Raw genomic sequence first — 21952 nt, 5'->3', positions numbered from 1 at the left:
GGGTAGAGATTTGCTGGAGCCTAGGAGTTTGAGACCATCCTGGGCAATAAAGAAAAACCTAGCTCTCCCCCCGCACAAAAAAAAAATCAATCAATCAATCAATCAATCAGCTAGGTGCAGTGGCTTGCACCTACAGATGCAGCTTCTTGGGAGGCTGAGGCAAGAGGATCATTTGAGCTCAGGAAATAGAGGTGGCAGTGAGCTATGATGGCGCACTCCAGCCTGGGTGACAGAGCAAGACTCAATCTCAAAACAAACAAACAAACACACCTAAGTAAAGCCATGTGTAGAAACAATATAACTACATTGATTATTTTGATAAATTAGTCTTTAATACTAATTATTGAAATACAGTGAATAGTGATGGAAGTATAGAGCAAAAATCAGGACACGAAGGCTGATGGATTTAGATGTTTACATGCAGGCTAACAAGCAAGTATATGAATAACTTTTACAACTCAATAATAAAGACAAATAATCCATTAACAGATTGGAAAAATGTCTACTCAGATTATTTGTCTAAGAAGATATACTACAAAAGGTCAATAAACACATGAAAAGATGCTTGATATCATTAGTCATCAGGGCAATGCGAACGAAAACCACAAAAGGATACCACCACTTTACACCCAGTAGGCTATAATCAAAAAGTCCGATCATACCAAGTGTTTGCACAGAAAATGAAGAGATTAGAGCCATCTTACACTGCTGGCAAGAATGTAAAATGGTACAGTCACTTTGGATAACAGTCTGGCAACTTCTCAAAATGTTAAACATAACGTTACTATGTGACTCTGCAGTTGAACTCCTAGAAACAGACCCAAGAAAAATGAAAACACATGTTCACACAAGAAATTATACATTAATATACATAGAAGCATTATTACAGCTAAAAAGTGGAAACAACCAAAATGTCCATGAACTGACGAACAGATAAACAATATGTGGTACATTTATGCAGTGGAGTATTACTCAGCAATAAAAAGAATAAAGTCTGGATACAGGCAACAACATTGAAGAACCTTGTAAACACTTTCCTCAGTGAAGGAAGCCAGACACAAAAGACCACATATTATATGACTGCATTTATATGAAATGCCCAGAATAGGGAAATACAGAGAAAGATTAGCAGATGCTTAGGACTAAGTGGGGTGGGGTAATGGGGGTTCAGTGCGGGGGGGAAAGAACAGGAGAGCGATATCGGAAGGGTGCAGAATTTGAGGTGATAAAAATATTCTAAAATTAACTGTGGTCGTATGTATTTGTGAATATACTAAAAACCACTGAATTGTACACTTTAAATGGGTGAATTGTATGGTATATAAATTGTATCTCAAAGCAGTGTAAGAAAGCCTTATTTACAAGAATGAGACTGAAAACAATTTATACAACCCCAACAAAAGAAATAAATTAGTCTTTTCCAATTATGCAGCCCTTTAAAAAGAATGGCTATAAATGGATCTTTATAAAACACCTGGTAGGGCCTGAGCGAGGTGGTTCATACCTGTAATCCCAGCACTTTGGGAGGCAGAGGCAGGCAGGTCATTTGAACCCAGGTGTTCAAGAATAGCCTGGGCAACATGGCAAAACCCCGTTTCTACAAAAAATACAAAAATTAGCTGGGTGTGGTGGTGCATGCCTGTGGTTCCACCTACTCAGGAGGCTGAGGTGGGAGGATCGCTTGAGCCTCAGAGGCAAAGGTTGTAGTGAGCCAAGATCACACCACTGTACTCCAGCCTGGGTGACAGAGTGAGACTCTATCTCAAAACAAAACAAAACAACCTACCTGGTAGGTTAGGTGTATTAAATGAATTTTCAACTTACAATATTTTCAATTTATAATGGGATTATCAGGACCATAACCCCTTATAAGTTGATAAGCCATCTGTAAAATCAAACATTAATGCCCTTCTTATAGAAATTAAATTTTGGCAGTAACCAAATAGTATCTGGGAGTTTCTCTTTATAGAAGTGTTTCGATTAATAAATGAAAGAATAATAGAATTGGAAAATGACCTTTTTGCCTCCCTTTATGAATAATGGAGCTCTCAAATCTATGGCTGCTAACATTACAAAAAGAGAAAACCAAGTATGTACTTCCTGACAGAAGTCTGTACTACCATCTATGAAGTATTCTTGCTTAAAGAGAAACAGGGGAGGTGGAGGGGAGGGAGAAAGAAAGTGAATCTGAATATGCCCAAACCTATTGTGGTTCTCAATCTTGGTAGCACAGTAGAATCACCTGGGGAGCTTAAAATACTGACGCCTGGATCCTAACACTAGAAATTCAAATTAGTATGAGACATGGCCTGGACATTAGAATTTTTAAAATTTAAGGTTGAGATCACTACTCTAAATCTAACCACCAATTCACAAGAATCCAGAAGACTGAGGAACATGCACTATACTTCAAGGATGAAGTCAGTCAACCTAAACATGACAGGATAAAAGAGTTTCTTCAACTAATGGGGCGGGGGTTGGGGGGGAAGATAAAACAAGAAAGGAATGGGAACATAAAAGTCAAGAGACTTAAATCGACTAACTGCAAAATATAAACCTCACCTGGATTCCCCGTACCACCCACCTTTTTTTTTTTTTTTGGAAAGAGAGACAGGGTGTCGCTACATTGCCCAAAGTTGTCCTGCCTCAGCTCCCCAAAGTGCTGGGATTACAGGCGTGAGCCACCATGTCCAGTCTATTTGGATCCTAATACAATTTTTCAAATGTGAACCAACTAAGATATTTGAACAGACTTCATGGTTTATGAGAATTTTTTGTATGTGATGATACTGATTTTTTTTTAAACCCATATCTTTTAGAGATGCATGCTGAAATAATTTCTAATGAAATTACTTCTCTAAGATTTGTTTTAAATTATCTGATAGAGAGAGGTGGGATAGATATAGAGAAAATGAGATTGGCCTTAAGCTGGCAACTGAAGTTTGGGAATAGGTACACGGGGAGATTTATTATACTATTCTCTCTACATTTATAAATGCTTAAAAATTATCCATTTTATAATGTTTTTAAAATGTGAAACATTGGCCAGGCGTGCTGGCTCACGCCTCTAATTCCAGTGCTTTGGGAGGCCAAGGCAGATGGAGTGCTTGAGCCATTCTCTAATAAAAGTAACCAAAGCTCCTTAGACAAACAGCCATTTCAAGGACTGAAGCAGGAATTCTAGAAGATAATCCTGAAATATCTTGTAGTGCCAGAAAGTACGTACTCAAAAAGGAAAAACCAATCGCAACCAACCAACAAAAAACCACCACACACAGAAACACACAATGATGGAGTGACCAAAGGGACACAGGAGCCCCCAACAGCCAAAGCTGGAACATCAGAACAGCAAAATAGGTGAAGTAGTATTAGACTATAGCCCAGAGTACAAAATAAATGTCCACAAGCCAAATGACTGAATAAACAGGGAAGATTGAGCAGATCTCCATGGAGAGAATTCCAAATAATTTATGTAGACGGTCCACCCTCAAAGAGATAGAGCATAATTCTCCACTCCTTAAGTGTGGGCTGTGCAAAGTATTGGCAGGGAGGGGTGGTGGTGCAAACTACCATATACTATTTCATCCAGGTGATTAAGGTTAACATCAGTGGGCCGGGTGTGGTGGTTCACACCTATAATCCCAGCACTTAGGGAGGCCAAGGCAGGTGGATCACCTGAGGTCAGGAGTTTGAGACCAGCCTGGCCAATATGGTGAAACCCCATCTCTCCTGAAAATACAAAAATTATAAAGGCATGGTGGCAAGCACCTATAATCCCAGCTACTGGGGAGACTGAGGCAGGAGAATTGCTTGAACCTGGGAGGTGGAGGCTGCAGTGAGCCGAGATCACGTCACCGCACTCCTGCCTGGCCACAGAGCAAGACTCCGTCTCAAAAAAAAAAAGAAAAAAAGAGAGAGAGAGAAAGAGAGAAAGAAAGATTAACATCAACATCAGTGGTAAGTCATATTGACTGTATGTACCCTTGATATAATGAGAACGACATTTTATCTGAAGTCTTCCTCCTAGAAAGTCCATAAACCCAGTCTAGTAATGGGAAAAACTTCACACAAGTTCCAACTGAGGGTCATTCGACAAAATACCTGATCAATATTCCTGAAAACTGTCAAGATCATCAGTAAGAAGGAGAGTTTAAGAAACTGTCGCAGTCAAGAGGAGCCTAAGGAAAAATGACAATGAAACAGTATCCTAAACAGGATAATGGAACGGATAAAGGATATTAGGTAAGAACTAAGGAAATCTGAGTAACAATATGGAATGATATGGAATGTGGTTTATTATAAACCATGAAAAAATAATTTGGTTCTTTAATTGTGACAAATGTGCCATACTCAAGTATGATGTTAAAAACAGAGAAGACTGGGTCTAGGGTGTGTGGGAACTCTACACTATCTGTACTACTTCCCTATAAACCTATGGCTATTCTACAATTTGTTTCAAATTATCTGATTTAACTTATCTGATTTTAAAAAAGGAACAAAGCACTGATAACCTGCTACAGCACACATGAACACTGAGAGCATTATACTAGGCGAAAGAAGCCACTTGGTATGTGAATATCTCAATAAAGTTATTATAAACACACACACACACTCACACAATGAGATACTACACACCTATGGCAAGGATGCAGAGCCATTTCAGACTGGCTAAGAATTAAACCACCAAGTGTTGTCAAGGACTGGACCTGCTGGTGAGAACATAAAGTGGCACAACTACTGTCACAAGTTTAGAATTTTTTAAAAACATTAAATATATGATCCAGTTATTCCACCCCTGTGTATTTATCTGAGAGAAATGAATATACCAGGAAGAAAAACTTTCTCCTTTATCAACTTAGGTTCAGTAATTGAGGGCCTGCAAATTCAACTGATAATGCACAGACGAAGAGGAGAAAAAAACCAAAACTTTTTCATATATGGAAGTGCACAAAAGCAGTACTCCAAACAGCTAAAAAAAGGGAGTTTAAAAACCCAATTAACTGGGGGAAAAGGATACAGGAGAAAAGGCTTCTATGGGAAAATAAATGGATTTCAAGGGGAACAGGAGATACATTTTGTGGTAATGTTTGTTTATGCAGGTAAGAGTGGTCTTCTCCATTTTTTTTTTTTTTTCCACGCCAAGAACATTCCCCAAGAGGAGGCTGCTAAAAATCCCCGATTCCCAGAAGTTTCTGCCTTTAGTTAAATTAAGGAATTTCTGATTAGGCTTCTTTCTGCATCTGTTGAATCTCAAATGTCTTTAGTTTAAAATAATCTTCATACTATCTCTGGGGGTTACAAGTAGGTCCTCACAAAAAGCAAACATCCATATAGAGACCTACACATCAATGTTCATAGCACCTTTACTTGTAGTAAAAACTGGAAACAGCCCAAATGTTCATCAACAGGTAAACAAGTAAATTGTGGTATATCTATACAACAAACCACTACTCAGCGAAAGGGAATGAGCTATTGACTCACGCATCATAGGTAAATCTCAATGGTTTCACATGTGTATATGTATGTCAAAACTTATCAAAATGTTCACTTTAAAGATGTGTTTATGTCCATCATACCTCTTTTTAAAAAAATACCTACTAATTCAACGACTTAAGTTGTTACAAATCAGAACAAAAGTGAGAATTATTCCTTTTTTTGGAGATAGAGTCTCACTCTGTCACCTAGGCTGGAGTGCAGTGGCACTATCTCGGCACACCGCAACCTCCACCTCCCACGTTCAACTGATTCTCCTGCCTCAGCCTCCCGAGTAGCTGGGATTACAGGCACACGACACTACACCGCCTAATTTTTGTATTTTTTAGTAGAGAAGGGGTTTCACCACATTGGCCAGGCTGGTCTCAAACTCCTGACCTGGTGATCCACCTGCCTCGGCCTCCCAAAGTGCTGGGATTTACAGGGGTGAACCACCACACCCGGCTTACTCTCAATGTTTAATGTGTGAAAAGGCTTAAGGTTTAAGTGAGAAAAACAAAAGCAGGAAATTACATGCAATATATTCAGTACTTTTTTTTTTTTTTTTAAATTACAAGACTACACAGATGGGAAAAAGAAATTGGATGATAAATCTTTAATCAACACATTGTAACTGTTTGCCCAAAAAGTGTGAAGAATATCAGACATATACAGTTGGAGAAAAGAAGCCATGAATAGAACTGAGAGTCAAAAATAAATGGTCAGGCTGGGTGTGGTAGCTCACGATCATAATACCAGCACTTTGGGAGACCAAGTCAAGAGGATCCCTTGAAGCCAAGAGTTCAAGACCAGCCTGGGCAAAATAGCGAGATCCCTTGTGTTAAAAAAAAAAAATTTAGCTGTGCATGGTGGTATGCACCTGGGAGACTGAAGCAGGAAGATCACTTGAGCCTGGGAGGTCAAGGCTGCAGTGAGCCGTGATTGAGCCAGTACACTCCAGCCTGGGCAACACAGTGAGACCCTGTCTCTAAAATACACACATACCCACACACACACCACTTTGACTACTGGTTAAAGATAGGCAAATATGCCAAGTGAAATGACGATGCTAGTTTTTGCAGACAAAATTGGCTAATATTTTGAATTATGTTAGCGTGAAGCATGCTGGGAAGGATATGGAAAAACAATGTCTTGTCCATTAGTGGGGGAAAGTATAAAGAAGCATAGAATTTCTATGAAAGTTTTGGTAATACCAAATAGCCTAAAAATTCACTCTGATCTAATTCAATTTGTGTGTATACCTGCATAGAAGTATGAAAGGTAATATGCCAAGACATTTTTGAACTTTGCTTTCCAAATTTTATTCAACGAGCCTGTATTACTTATAATGGGGAAGAAGTATATTTAAGTCATTCTTTAACAGAGGCTTCTGAAAAAAAAAAAAAAATCAGTTTGAAACCAAAATACCAACTAAACAAGTGTAGATCTGTCCCTTCACTGACCAAGACAAGAATACAGATGAAGCTACTGAGCTACAGGGAAGCAAAGAGTGCCGCTAGATTGGGGTAAACCACCACAGCTCTGTTAGGAGTAGCTGGTGGGAAGATTCAGACAGCAGGGCAACCCCACTCCAGGACCTCCTACTCGTGCACATGAATGAAATCCCTCACATGCCAGTTAGAATTAAATACAAAACCCGTAACAGCACAACCACTTTTACCCCCTTTCCTCCCTCTTCATAGCTTATGTATAGGCAGCACAAGAATGCCAAGGCCACAACTGTACAGCACAAAACTTTCACTTTTGAAAAGATAGCCAAAAACTTCACAGTTGTTTCTGTCACCTTGGATTTGTTGTTGCTTTTTTTTTTTTTGAGACGGAGTCTCGCTCTGTTGCCCCGGCTGGAGTGCAGTGGCATGATCTCAGCTCACTGCAACGTCCGCCTCCTGGGTTCAAGCAATTCTCTTGCCTCAGCCTCCCAAGTGGCTGGGATCACAGGCACCCGCCACCACGCCAGCTAATTTTTTGTATTTTTAGCAGAGATGGTGTTTAGCCACGTTAGCCAGGGTAGTCTTGAACTCCTGACCTCAAGTGATCAGCCCGCCTCGGCCTCCCAAAGTGCTGGGGTTATAGGCATGAGCCACTGTGTCCAGCTTTTTTTTTTTTTTTTTAAGACAGATTCTTACTCTGTCACCCAGGCTGGAGTGCAGTGGCATGATCTTGGCTCACTGCAACCTCCACCACTGGGTTCAAGCGATTCTTGTGCCTCAGCCTCCTGAGTAGCTGGGATTACAGGTGTGTGCCACCACATCCAGCTAATTTTTATATTTTTAGTACAGACAGGGTTTAGCCACGTTTGCTAGGCTGGACTCGAATTCCTGACCTCAAATGATCTGCCTGCCTTGGCCTCCCAAAGTGCTGGGATTACGGGCATGAGCCACTGTGCCCAGCCTTGTCATTGCCTTTTCAAATCTCAGTTGTATGGTCTGACATAGCCGTAACCCATCCATGACACTCTCACTTTCCAGGGGTGCAAGGACAGCTTTAACAGCTATAATGGGTTTAGACACTCAGACTTTCTGATCTATTCCTGGAAGCCAGTGCTGATTAATTTTTAACTTATTTGGAACTGAGCCCCAAACAAAACATGAAACTGGGACTTATATTACAATGACTAAGGTACTACTACAGACATCTACTTAGAATCAAGTATCACCAAAGAAAGGCAGAATAACCTGAGAAATGTTTCATCCAAAAGATTGCAAATGAAAAAGTCTTTTTAAAATGATAAAAAGCACTGACCATTGTCTGTAGACAGACCCAGTACACACCCTAGTTGAATAAATTGTATCACAAAGGTAGAGCAGCAAGATCAAAATGAGTAAGAACTTGAGGCAAGGAGAAGGAATGTTTCTCTTTTTACAAGTGAATGTTTATGAACCACCACTTTTAGTCCTTATTCTTCAATGCATTTAGTTCAAGAAACAATAAGTAAATTGCTAAGCATCTGAAACAAAATGAAAAATCGAACAACCCAGCAAGTCTCATTAATAGCTCTTCTAGAATATTAATGACATAGAAGATAATGCACCCAGATTAAAATGCACAATACTGGTGTCACCTGCTACACACCCTAACCAACACAGCTAACCTACAGAAATTATTTAAGGTAAGTAGTAAAGAAGGAAGAGACTGCTCTTCTCTACATTCATGAATGTTGTAAACCGATGGCCAATACTGCCCACAGTATGGCAGATGTGGCCAAAATGAGGGCAGAACCATCAGTCCCTTCCTCACTAACTCTGATGAACCAAGACTTCCTCAAGCTTAGCTAAGCCTCAAATGAGAAAAGGCAACACTTTCTGCAAACGTGTCAGAGTGCTGGATAGCACAAAGGCTGAGTTCAAGAAAAGGCTGATTCAGTAAGTAGTGCTGTCACAAATGGAAAACCATTTGGAGGAAAAAAAAAGACAAGGACAGTTAATCATCCCATGTATCGACAAAAATATACAACTATTAATGATAGTTACCCTCTGAATGGTAGGATTTTAAGTCCTTTTTTCTGTTTTCTAAAGTGAACACAAACACTTTTTTTTTTTTTTTGGAGACAGGATCTTGCTGCTCTGTCACCCAGGTCATAGTATGATTACGGCTCACTGCAGCCTCAATCTCCCAGGCTCAAGGGATCCTCCACCTTAGCCTCCCAAGTAGCTGGGACTACAGACGTGGGCCACCACGCCTGGCAAATTATTGTCCTTTTTTAAAGAGATGGCGTTTTATTATGTTGCCCAGGCTGATCTTGAACTCTTGGGCTCAAGAAATCCTCCCACCTTGGCCTCCCAAAGTGCTGTGATTACAGGCATGAGCCTCTGTGCCTGGCCAAAAACATTTCTAATTTTAAAAAATTAAAGTTTGAGTGGCATATAACTCCCAGTTGCTATAAGATAGCCACTGGTCAATTTCTTAGGAGTTCCTAAAGGACACTCTGATATCTGACTTCCTTAGGGGACACTCAACAAGTCTCATTAGCTTCCTTGGAATTAACCCACCTTTGCTTCTGTGATAAAAGAGAACTTGGTTTCATCCAACTCAAGATGTCTTCTGCCCGCTGGAGTGGCCTTCCAGAAAGACCCCTTCCCTGCAGAACTGTGATCGCCTCACCAACGATCACTCAGAATGGTCCTTCACACTAGTACCAGGCAACGTGGTTAAATCAGACACCTCGTTCACAAAAGCCTCCCTCCCACACATACCTTGTAACATGTAAATCAATAATAAGTTATTATTAACAACTAAAAGCTAGTTCAATTGTAACCGATGATAATCTCACGCCTAAGGAATACGGGCATGTGATCTTCTATTCACTGAACAAATGTCAACAAATGTCAAGGACAGCTAAGATTCCACCCTGCAATAAGCACAGTTTAGACCTGTAGCGAGGACTATGTTCAGTTCTGAACCCTACTCTAAGGGACACAGAAACTGTGCCCCCAAAGGGAAACAGGCTGAGAGGGGCCAGTGGAGGGGAATCTGGGAGGGACAGATGAGTGGTCTGGAGAGTTTCTCAGACAGATGATGGACCATTTGAATGTGCTCTCTTCACACATTGGGAGAATTTTTATATTTTCAAAGGAGCTAAAACAAACATGGAGGTTGAAGTGAACAGGCTCTCTAAAGATCATCTAACCTGAGGGTGCCAATCACGTTCATTTTGCATGCCAGCTGCAAACAACTGGTTGTGATGATCCACAGTTTGTGTGAGGAGGATTGTGGCCTAATCTAGGATAAGTGAGAAGAGTCTCTCCTTGAGAGTCCCTCCTGCCGTGGAAGGAAGGAGGCTGAACAAGTACCGTGGATTCCCAGCAGTGACCTTCGCCAGTGGCCTGGATACTGAAGAGGCCAGTCGAGTTATTAAAGGGTACACAAATCCACACATGCTTTCAAGACTTTCTGATAAGGCGAATAAACAATAATTCCTACACTTGTGTATACCATAATCTTTCAGATAGGTATATGGGTTGTGTGATTTTAAAAAAACTTATTAGTGTTGCAGGTTTCTAAAGGTAATCTAGATCACACAACAAGGTCTTTCAGCTACAGACACACCTGCATGACTTAAAAAATCCCATTTTATCCCAAAATGATAAAGCTATTTATAATCAACAAGACTTTTTAAAATACCCACTTTGGGAGGCCAATGCAAGCAGACTGCACGAGCCCAGGAGTTGGAGACCAGCCTGAACAACATGGCAAAACCCTGTCTCTATAAAAAATACAAAATTTAGCCAGGTGTGGTGGCACGTACCTGTAGTCCCAGCTACTCGGGAAGCTGAGGTAGCAGTCACTTGAGCCTGGACAGTCGAGGCTGCAGTGAGCTGTGATCATGCCACTGCACTCTAGCCTAGGTGACAGAGGGAGACCCTGTCTCCCCTGCCCCTACCCTCCCCAAAAACAACAACAAAAAACCATGAGAGAAAAATAAGGCCAGGAAAAATTAAGATTGAAAATAAATTGATATGAAGTTAGTGGTGAAGTTAAATATTCTAAAAATATATAGTAGAGGTGACCCTTAAACTCAGTAGAAGACAACACCAAGGCAAACGCGGTCAGTGAGAAATTATGCAGGCTCCATCATGCGCTACAAAGCTGTCTCTAGTAGCCAAGGGGAGCATATAAGCAAAGATGCTCTTTTTAAACATTAATTAAACAGCACGTCAGAATAAAATTCCTACCATACAAAAACAAAGCTGTGACAAAAGGTTTGCTCGTGTTTAGTTAAGCAAGAAAGAAATTAACACGATGAAGTCATGTCTTTCATGGGAAAGATATCATGTAAATTATCTGAAGTCAGAAATATTTGTTCAGCTGGGCAACTTCAAGCAGTGGTAAACAATACTGGATACTGCAAGTGCACAGAACATGCTCAGAATTGATGGGCATCAGATTTGCTGAGAAAGGAGAACATGAAGTAATGATGGGTGTAAGCTCAGAGGAGCTTAGCATTAATCCACCCTAATGAGGCTGGCATCTGGGGGCACAGCCTGCTCAATTTCACAGCCATAAGGAGCATCCCTCACTGATGCTTCTGACTTCTTTGTGACTCATTTTTTCAACACTAAATGTCTGAGGTTTTTCTTAACATTTTTTTAATAAGAAACTGAACTTCCCCCAAAATAGAAAGCTGAATATTATGATCAACTGCTATTAGAAAGCCTAACCAAAACAACCTGAACTATTTAAAACAAGTAACCAGATCAAGATAAAACACCTGCAACATACTTTCCAAAACATCTGATCCCTGCTAGTGAAGGGATCATAGCTGGCACCAAGATTTCCATTTGCCACCACCAAAAAATAAAAAATAACACAAAGAAATAACAAACAAAAACATTTTTTAAGAACTTCAGTGATTTCTGCATCAATAAAACTCAATGACCTGGGGCCAAGTGCAGTGGTTAACGCCTACAATCCTAGCCCTTTGGGAGGCTGAGGCAGGAGGATAGCTTGAGTCCAGGAATTTGAGACCAGCCTGGGCAATATGGCGAGACCCCATCTCTACCCTCCAAAAAAGAAAAAAATAATTAACGGAAAAACCAAGAGGCTGGGCACAGTAACTCACACCTGTAATCCTAGCACTTTGGTAGGCTGCAGCGGATGAATCACTTGAGGTCAGGAGTTCGTGACCCGCCTGGCCATAGTGGTGAAACCCTGTCTCTACTGAAAATACAATAATTAGCTGGGCGTGGTGGCAGGTACCTGTACTCCCAGCTATTCGGGGGACTGAGGCAGGAGAACTGCTTGAACCTGGGAGGCAGAGGCTGCAGTGAGCCAAGATCACGCCTCTGCACTCCAGCCTGGGTGACAGAGGGAGACTCCATCTCAAAAAAAATAATAATAATAATAACAAAAAATACAAACCTCAGTGACCTGAAACAACAAATTTATATCCTATTTTCTTATACCCACCCCCCCACCCCACCCCTACACAAAAAAATCCAGTGAGTTATTATTTTTTTAAACCGAATAACCCATTACAGAGTTGAAAAAATTCCCAACCAATACACGTTGAGTGAATCCTGACCAGCAAGTCCACACCAGCCATTGTTCTGGGTCTTTGATAACATGGGAGGACAGAGCCCTACCCACCTTAGCTCTGGTGGGGGAAATAAACACAAATCAGAAGACAATTAAATATAAAGTGCTGGCTTGGGGATAGGGGGCAGGGAGGGGTACACACCTATAGGCCCGGAACTTTGGGAGGCAAAGGAGGGAGGATTGCTTTAGCCCAGGAAATTGATGCAGCAGTGAGCTATGATCTCACACTGCACTGGACAACAGAGAAGACTCTGAGTTTTAAAATATGTATTTACACACTTACACACGCGCACACACACACACACACAAAATGCTAAGTCAAATAATGAAATCACCCAAAATAGCTGGAATTACTGGCAGATCGTGTAGCAATAAACCTAGTTTTCTGAAGAAAAAAACATATACATGAGAGAATGCAAGCCTACATGCTAAGTGCTACCACAGTGTTAAGTATGGGAGAAACACAGGAGAGATGTCTAATCCAAGAGTGGCAGGAATGACGTCTAAATTGAGGGCTAAATAATTGGTGAGAATCAAGAAAGATGGAAAGGATCCAGAACAAAATAAGACTGTTGGGGGAAAAAAAAAAAAAGAGAGAGCGAGCAAATGGATTCTTGGCAAAGAAAACTTATGCAAAAAGCCCTGAAGCTAAGAGAAGGATGGGGTTGAAGAAGTAAAGTACTTCATAGTACTGGAGCACACAGCATGTGAATTTCAGCCAAAGGACAAATGCCTCCAAGAAAAGTCAATTCACAGTGCAGCAGGGCGAGGCACTTGTCTTATTTGCTGGTTCTCACACTGACCCTGAAACGACTTTTTTTTGTTAATCCCATTTTCACAGATGGGAAAGGGACTCTGTATGATTGTCACTTTTACCCAAAGTCTCATAGCCAGAAGAAGTTGCCCTCAAAGTCTCTACCCCATCTTTCCATTCGACTATTCTGGGGCTTGAGGTTCAGACCCAGAAACCTCATACCTCTGCCTTATATTTTAATGAAAAGTGTGTCTCCAGGTTTATGTGGAGAATAACCAAGACCTCGGAAACATTTAGTGAAAACCAGAGCTAGGAGGAATCTGTTTTTTTGCGAGTCCAGAGCAGACTTGGATAAGACATCAAAGTTGTCTTGTGCAGCAGATTCTCCTCCAGCACATAGTAGGCACTATGATAAATTCAAAAAGGCTTCTAAGAAGAGGCAGAAGCAAGGACAGGGAAGGAGCTCAGCTCCACAGCTCAGGGAGGGTGACGGAATGGCCTAAGGCCCAGGAGAGCATCGTGTTGTCAACTGCCAGGGTCAAGCCTGAGACAGGAGCTATGAACTAGCACCGTCTGGGCTCTGATGTTGAACTGCTGCCATTTCCTCTCAGGTCTCAAAGGCACCAGCTACTAACTGGCCTTACACCAATACATGCCTCCTTCTATCTTGTCATCTCATAATAGGAATGCTGCATCCCCTACGTGAAATGATAAAATGTATTCTGCATAGAAATCTCTCTAGGTACTGAAGAACTTTATCTTAATGTATTTCACCACTGAGTATTTATAGTCCCCACTCTCAAGGTTGTGGTCCTATAACCATTTATTTGACACTTGAGTGCTGACTACACTGGTGGTAAATTGAATAATGGTCCCAAATATATCTACCTCCTAATGCTTAAAATCTACGAATGGTACCTTATATGGCAAAAGGGACATTACAGGTATAATTAAGTATCTTGAAGTGGAGATATTATATGGGATTACCTGGTTGAGCCTGATGTAATCATGGATCCTTGCAAAAGGGGCAAGAGAGGACGGAAAGTCAGAGAGAAGGCAATATGAGGACAGAAGCAGAGGCTGAAGTGGTATACTTTGAAAGAGGAAACCATGAAAGCCAACGACCACAGCCAGGCACTAGGTCCTGGGAAAGGCAAGCAAATGGATTCTCCCCTAAGACTTCCAGAGGGAGCCAGTTCTCATGACAACCTTGACTTTAACCCACTGAGACTGATTTCAGACTCTTGGCTTCTAAAACAAAAATTAATTTCTGCTGCTTTAAACCACCAAGTTTGTGATTAATTTGTTACAGCAGCATAGGAAACTAATATACCTATTCTTATTTTATGTTAGCAGGTAAATTTTCTATACCACCAGTCATATGAAATTGCTCTAAAAGAATCTACCTCTCCTCCACCTAAAAAAAGTGAAGCAATATTGATAAAACAAAAGCAGAATGCTGACTATTATTAAGGTCAGCAGATGGGGGGTTCAGTATACTATTTTCTCAATGTGTTTATGTTTGAAAACTCCCAAAGTACAGGGTTTAAAAAGTCACTTTAAAATTCCTAAGGAAGAAATCACATTTCTACGCCATCTCCCACTGAGCCGTATGAGCCAGTTTTTTTTTCCCCCAACACTGGAACAAGTTGTCATATCTTTAGTTCAATGCCACACCAGGTCCTTGGTTAGTAGATAAGGGACACATGGTATAAAAAGTGTGCATCCTTAAACATGTTTTCTAAGCAGTACATCTGAGAGGCACACAGGAGCTGAGCACCTAAAGTAACATTTGTGTTTCCCCTATCTTGTTTCTCCAGGATAGTAAATCATGTATTAAAAGAGTTCTCCAAAGTATTATATTACTTTTTGCTGATCACAAATAGGCAAATGCATCTAACATGATCTGATTTCTAATGCAATTCAACTCTGTGAAAGTCTAACACAAAATATTAGGTTGGTACAAAAGTAAATGGAGTTTTTGCCATTAAAAGTAGTATCTCTAAAGCTGTATAATAAGCAGGTGGTTTTGAACTGAGAGAGCCACAGCTGATCTTGTCCTGCTCCTCCAAGGTAACATTTTGAGGACAATGCTATCAGAGGTTCTTCATAGCCTAAGTACTGTCTGCCACACCAACATTGCAACCAAAAGGGGCCATTCTAAGGCTGACCCAGCCTCAGAAAGCAAAGCACGTGATAAGATCACATCCTTCAATCTAATCTGGCTGTACTTGTTACACCCACTAAAAATTAAGAAATACCTAGATGCCCAAGAATTTCCATTTCACACAAGAACAACTTCAAAAGCCACCTCATGACTGAGCATGGATCCAACCATAAATACTTACACAAGCACGCACCAAAGCCAACCATATGCATCGCAGCATAATGACTGTGTGTAAAATGAGTCAGCTGGAGGAGCAGAAGTATTTAAGATGCTGTCAAAACCCTACTTTTTTGAGATGGAGCCTCACTGTCGCTTAGGCTGGAGTGCAGAGGCACGATCTTGGCCCACTGCAATATCTGCCTCCTGGGTTCAAGTAATTCACGTGCCTCAGCCTCCCGAGTAGCTGGGATTACAAGCACGTGCTACTACACAAGGCTAATTTTTGTATTTTTAGTAGAGACAGGGGTTTCACCATGTTGCCCAGGTTGGTCTCAAACTCCTGACCTCAAGTGACCCGCCTGCCTCAGCCTCCCAAAGTGCTGGAATTACAGGCGTGAGCCACCGCGCCCAGCCCAAAACCCTGATTGTTAAACCATGATTGAAGAAATGGTCTCCATTTAAAAATTGTAACTTTTCTGCTGCTACAGAGTAACCAAAAGTAAGGACACCAATCATATTTAAGATTCAGTCACTGTGCCCAAGTAGTAGGCCCCCTTCCCAGCAGTACTTGCCTTCACACAGACCCACCAGAGAAACAGTTGCAGGGCCCCTGCTGAGGGGGTTCACCATCAGCAACACCAGCATGAACTACCAGGAGTCTGATTATCCAGGACCCTTCCTGCCTTGTTATAGGAATTGTCTTCCATCATTCAAACTCACAGTACAAAAAATACAGCAGGAAGTCTTCTGAAATTAAGGTTTGAAAAGTCACTACTATGCCGGGCGCGGTGGCTCACACCTGTAATTTCAGCACTTTGGGAGGCCAAGGCAGGTGGATCACCTGAGGTCAGGAGTTCAAGACCAGCCTGGCCAGCATGGTGAAACTCTGTCTCTACTGAAACTACAAAAATTAGCTGGGTGTGGTGGCGGGCACCTGTAATCCCAGCTACTTGGGAGGCTGAGGCAGGAGAATCGCTTGAACCCGGGAGGTAAAGGTTGCGGTGAGCAAGACTGCACCACTGCACTCCAGTCTGGGTGATAGAACAAGGCTCATCTCCAAAAATGTCACTGCTTCCCTAGCGGTTAGTATGAAGCAAAATGCAGTTTAGGCTGGGCACGGCGGCTGAAGCCTGTAAAGCCTGTAATCCCAGCAATTTGGTTGGCCAAGACGGGTGGATCACCTGAGGTCTTGAGGTCAGCAATTCAAGACCAGCCTGGCCAACATGGCAAAACCCCATCTCTACTAAAATTACGAAAATTAGCCAGGCATGGGGGTGCGTGCCTGAAGTCCCAGCTACTCGGGAGGCTGAGGCAGGAGAATCGCTTGAACCCAGGAGGCAGAGGCTGCAACGAGCTGAGATTGCGCCACTGCGCTCCAGCCTGGGCGAAACAACAAGACTGTCTCAAAAAAAAAAAAAAAAAAAAAGGGAAAAAAGAAAAATGCAGTCTAAGTCCAAAACCACCTGCTTAATACATAGCTCAGAGATATTTTTAGACTTTTAGAGTTAAGTTGTATTAGAAATCAGATCATCTAAGATGGATTTACCTATATGTGATTAGCAAAAGTAACATATACTTTGCAGAACTTTTGCACATTTGTACTGCATGACTTTCTATCCTTAAGTATAAAAAGCTAAGAAGAAATAAACAACTTGAGTTACGCCTGTTAAACTACTTTGCAAATTTCTATCATAGATAAAAAGGGACTGCTGATGGTAAAGGCAGTTAAGTTCATTTCCATCATTAAATGATAATTTTTATAGAAAGTGATACTTGTGCAAAACAAAGGAGGTGATGAGAGTAAAACATTTGAGCATTTGGTCAAGAAGGGGGAACTTACACCTTCCATGGGAAAGTATTTTAGGAACATACCATCATTTTGGGTGACTGAGGGGAGAGAAAGCAGAGTGAGATTAAGAGAGAGACCACATCATGACAAGACAAACTTACAAGTGGAGATTAAGCATTTACAAATTTTTATAGCAGACTGACAATTTTATGTCTGTTGAATCTGATAATAAAAATCAGCTTGTCTGTTGGCTGACATTAAAATTTCATTGTAATAATTTATTTTCATTGTATTTTACAAAGAAGTCAGTGATCAATTAGAAATTTAAAAATAACTGGTCGTTCAACACAGCTGAGGAACGAATGATTTAGTAAAGTAATTCTTAATGGAGAAACCTTCACCCCTTAAGGAAGTGGTTTTAGAAATCTATGGATCTTTTGGGGTTAGGAAAAGGGTCCTTTACTAATATTTGATAGGCACAGACCAGCTATGTCACACATCCTGAAGTGTGCAGTACAGCTTCACACAATAAAGAGAGGTGGCCTCATGTCCTGCACAGCCTTTGAAGGTCCTTGATATTCAGATACAGAGGAAACCCATTTATCTGTCCCTATAACCTGACAAAATATTTATTGCTCAGTTTTCATATATACTGTATCTTCCAAAACTGTATCATGTAAATCAAGATACTATTATATTTTGGTCTGCTTATCACTGTAGAAAACCACTAAACTGAGAGCACACAACTTTTGCATTGCCTGCATATTATTCCTGTCTCAACACCAGTATTGGTCCACTGAGGATTATTCTACATATGGTACAAGCACTTGGCCATTTCATTATACCTAAACTCTGATCATGCCTAAGTATTTACGTACTAAACTTTTTTTGTATAAATAATTTTTATGTCACCTTTCTGGTACTACTAGGACATTATATTGATTTTTAAATTATATACATATATAAGTGGGTTATATTTTCTGTGAATTTCACTTAGGATTGTAATTGGGACATTACATAGGAGGAAATTATAGATCTCAATAAAAACACTGATGAAATCGGTGCTAAGTCATAAATGTGTAGGTGAACTTGCAGAAGATATTAGAAGTCATCCTTATTTCCACGTTTGAGATGACAGAAGTATATACAGTTTAGATACAGTAGCAGGTAAAAAAGGAGGTTCTGCCTAGTTTAAATCCCAATTTAGCCAATGGTAGCTGCAAGACCTTGGCAAGTTTTTCCATTTCCCAATTACTTTTTTTTGTTTGTTTTTAAAAATAAGAATAGCCCTATTCCCTTCCTATATCTAGGGGTGGTTCTAAGAATATAACAAGAACGAGAATCCATCTAGAGAGGTACTTGGCCAGGCACGGTGGCTTACGATTAAAATCCCAACACTTCGGGAGGTCAAGGCAGGAGGATTACTTAAGCCCAGGATTTTGAGACCAGCCTGGGCAAGACTCCGTTTGTTTAAAAAAAAAAAAAAATTTTTTTTTTTTTTTTTTAAATTAATGGAGCATGGTGACGTATGTGCCTGTTGTCCTAGCAACTCGGGAGGCTGAAGCAGTAGGATTGCTTGAGCCCAGGAGGAGTTTAAGGCTGCAGTGAGTAGTGATCGTGCCACCTCACTCCAGCCTGGGTGACAGAGTCTCGAAAAAATTAAATGGAAAAAAAGAGGTTCGCATATTGCTCTGCTCATAATCAGCACAACCCACATGTGTGATATTAAGTTAATCTAAAATGCAAAGGCAGAGTACTAAAGAGAAGGAAATGAGCTAAGAATATGAGAGTAGTCATAAAAATGAGTGAAAGATAGACAAATCAAATATAGGCCTTCTTTTAAAAAGAAATCTGAAATATCAGTCATTATCATTAGCCAGAGTAAGCTAATCAAACAATTTCAATCTTTGTATAAATACCTGGACACATGTGAGAGTCTAGGGGTAGTGGATACAAAACAAGAAAAAAAATCTAGCAAGATGAACACAGAAATCTCTATCTGGGTTGATAGTCAAGCTCTGAAAAGCATCATACACCCTCAATTCAACCAACACTTAACTTACTGAGCACCACCTTTGTCTACCAGATTGGAATAGAAAACTAAGGAAAGGTATTTGTGAATATATACAATACACATCTAGGAAAGACTGCAGTAAATTATTGCCTTTCTCATCCCCACATGGAAAGTAATACTGAATAATAATTACTGAATAGTAATATTGTGTTTTGAATAAGACAAAGTAGGCCATTCAGGAAATCAAAATACGGCAGGTAGGCGGGGGGGCCTTAGTACTGAGGCAATCCTTGCCTTTCAGGTTGCTGATAATAAAATTAGGAACAGCATCAATAGTGCCCTGTCATTCCCAATTGGTTTACTGTTCTAAAACCCTACCAGGAGACTTTGCCCTCCCCAGTCTTAACCTTGTATATCTTGTTCATTAAAACTGGAGGTAGAAAGATAGGAAAAGAACAAGTGAAGGTTTTTATATACTTAAATTTAAAATGATGAGCACTGCATACACATCTCTAGTGCTGAGTCACATGGAAAAAATTGAATACGCATTTCTTTTAAGATGGTAAAGTCCTGTTTCAGTCTTAATTCAACCAAAGGTTATCTACAAGAATAAATTTAAAAGCAAATTACTTGTGAGCAGTTACTCCGTTCTTGAAAAATAAAAGATTCAAATTCACCTCTTTCTAAATTTAAAAGGCACCAAAAAACAATATTCAAAGAAACAACTTAAACTTTAGCTCCAGGTTCTAGATCCACACAAATTTCAACAGGCACAACCCACCTTGTTTCTCCCACTGAAAGCAGTTATAAAATCTGGACCGAAAGTATCAAACAATAATTTGAAGACTCAAAGATAGCAAACAGATTGGGAACTCCATAGTACTATAGAAGCTGACGTGATTTGCTTCTTTTTTTTTTCTCTGCTATGCCCCAGCCTAGATTCAGCAGCAAAAAACCTGCAAGTTAGTGCACACAGACAGATCTCAGGAGAAGCCTTGTAGTTTGGGCTGGAGAAGCAAGAAAGGGGAACGGGGCGCACAGCAGGAGGTGAGAGAAGGTGAGCAGGCCTAACTGCCTGAACCCCGCCTGCTGTCAGATCAGCGGCAGCAGCATTAGATTCTCATAGGCGTGCATACCCTATTGTGAACTGCGCACGCAATGGATCCAGGTTGCATACTCCTTAAGAGATTCTAACCAATGCCTGATGATCTGAGGTAGAACAGTTTCTATCCTGAAACCACTCCCCTTCCCCCACCATGGAAAAATTATCTTCTACCAAATCAGTTCCTGGTGCCAAAAAGGTTGGGGACCACTGATCTAAAACACCAACGGAGCTAAGAAGCTATAGTTCCAAAGGGATGGGTTGAACCTGTTTGCTTCTTTTCCTTCTGTTTGCCTCTCGTTAGCCCTGGACACGTATACAGTTACAGAAGTGCACAGCCACGCAACGTATCTAAGGCCCTTGCTTTTCTGATTAGAGAATCAAAAAGGGAAGCCTCAGGGAAACAAAATACTAATCGTGTCCGCAATTGGTTCCTTCCAGTGGGTTCTTGGTCTTGCTAACTTCAAGAATGAAGATGCGGACCCTTGTGGTGAGTGTTACAGTTCTTAAAGATGGTTGTCTGGAGTTTGTTCCTTCAGATGTTCAGATGTGTCCAGAGTTTCTTCCTTCCGGTGGGTTCGTGGTCTTGCTGACTTCAGGAGTGAAGCCGCAGACCTTTGCAGTGAGTGTTACAGCTCTTAAAGGTGGCGCATCAGGATTTGTTTGTTCCTCCCGGTGGGTTCCTGGTCTCTCTGAATTCAGGAGTGAAGCCGCAGACCTTCGCAGTGAGTGTCACGGCTCTTAAAGGTAGGGCGGACCCAAGACTGCAGCAGCAAGACTTATTGCGAACAGCCAAAGAACAAAACTTCCACAACTTAGAAACGGGACCCAAGCTGGTTGCTGCTGTTGGCCCAAGTGGCCAGCTTTTATTCCCTTATTTGGCCCCACCCACATCCTGCTGATTGGTCCATTTTACAGAGCACTGATTGGTGCGTTTTTACAGAGTGCTGATTGGTGCATTTACAAACCTTTAGATAGACAGAGTGCTGATTGGTGTGTTTACAACCCTTTAGCTAGACAGAAAAGTTTTCCAAGTCCCCTCCTGACCCAGAAGCCCAGCTGGCTTCACCTCTCAAAACCATAGAGACACAGGAGCTCATTCAGCTTCAACATCACCATGTTATCAGAAATCAATCAAACGGATAAACCTCTGCAAGGCTGATGAAGATTGTGAGAGAACACAAAAATTACTAGTATCAGAATTAAAAAGTAGAGATATCACTAGCGACCCTACAGACATTAAAGGATAAGGGAATACTACAAAGCTTTACATAACTTGTCCATGATGATGTAAAGTTATTTTAAAAAAAGGAAAAGAAAAAAAAATAAACAACTTGGATAAATTAACCAATTCTTTGAACACTACAAACGACCCAAGATGAAATAACCTGAAGAACACTATAATTACTGAAGATATTGCATTTGAGCATAAAAAATGG

The 21952-nt window shown here is 40.8% G+C and overlaps 1 protein-coding gene and 1 non-coding gene across 2 annotated transcripts in view; one reads left to right on the top strand and one right to left on the bottom strand.

Annotated features, from left to right (window-relative positions):
• Positions 1-21952, bottom strand: part of IGF2BP3 (insulin like growth factor 2 mRNA binding protein 3) — a 154828-nt gene that overhangs the window by 68416 nt on the left and 64460 nt on the right. The window lies entirely within an intron of this gene.
• On the top strand, positions 12849-12919 carry LOC114677253 (small nucleolar RNA SNORD65). Its single transcript, XR_003728542.1, has one exon. It is a non-coding gene; the product is annotated as a small nucleolar RNA SNORD65 (small nucleolar RNA).

The sequence above is a fragment of the Macaca mulatta genome, chromosome 3 (genome assembly GCF_049350105.2).
Source record: "Macaca mulatta isolate MMU2019108-1 chromosome 3, T2T-MMU8v2.0, whole genome shotgun sequence".
NCBI classification, from domain to species: Eukaryota; Metazoa; Chordata; class Mammalia; order Primates; family Cercopithecidae; genus Macaca; species Macaca mulatta.
Note: the sequence above shows the minus strand (reverse complement) of the source record. Positions and strands in the feature narration are given on the sequence as shown.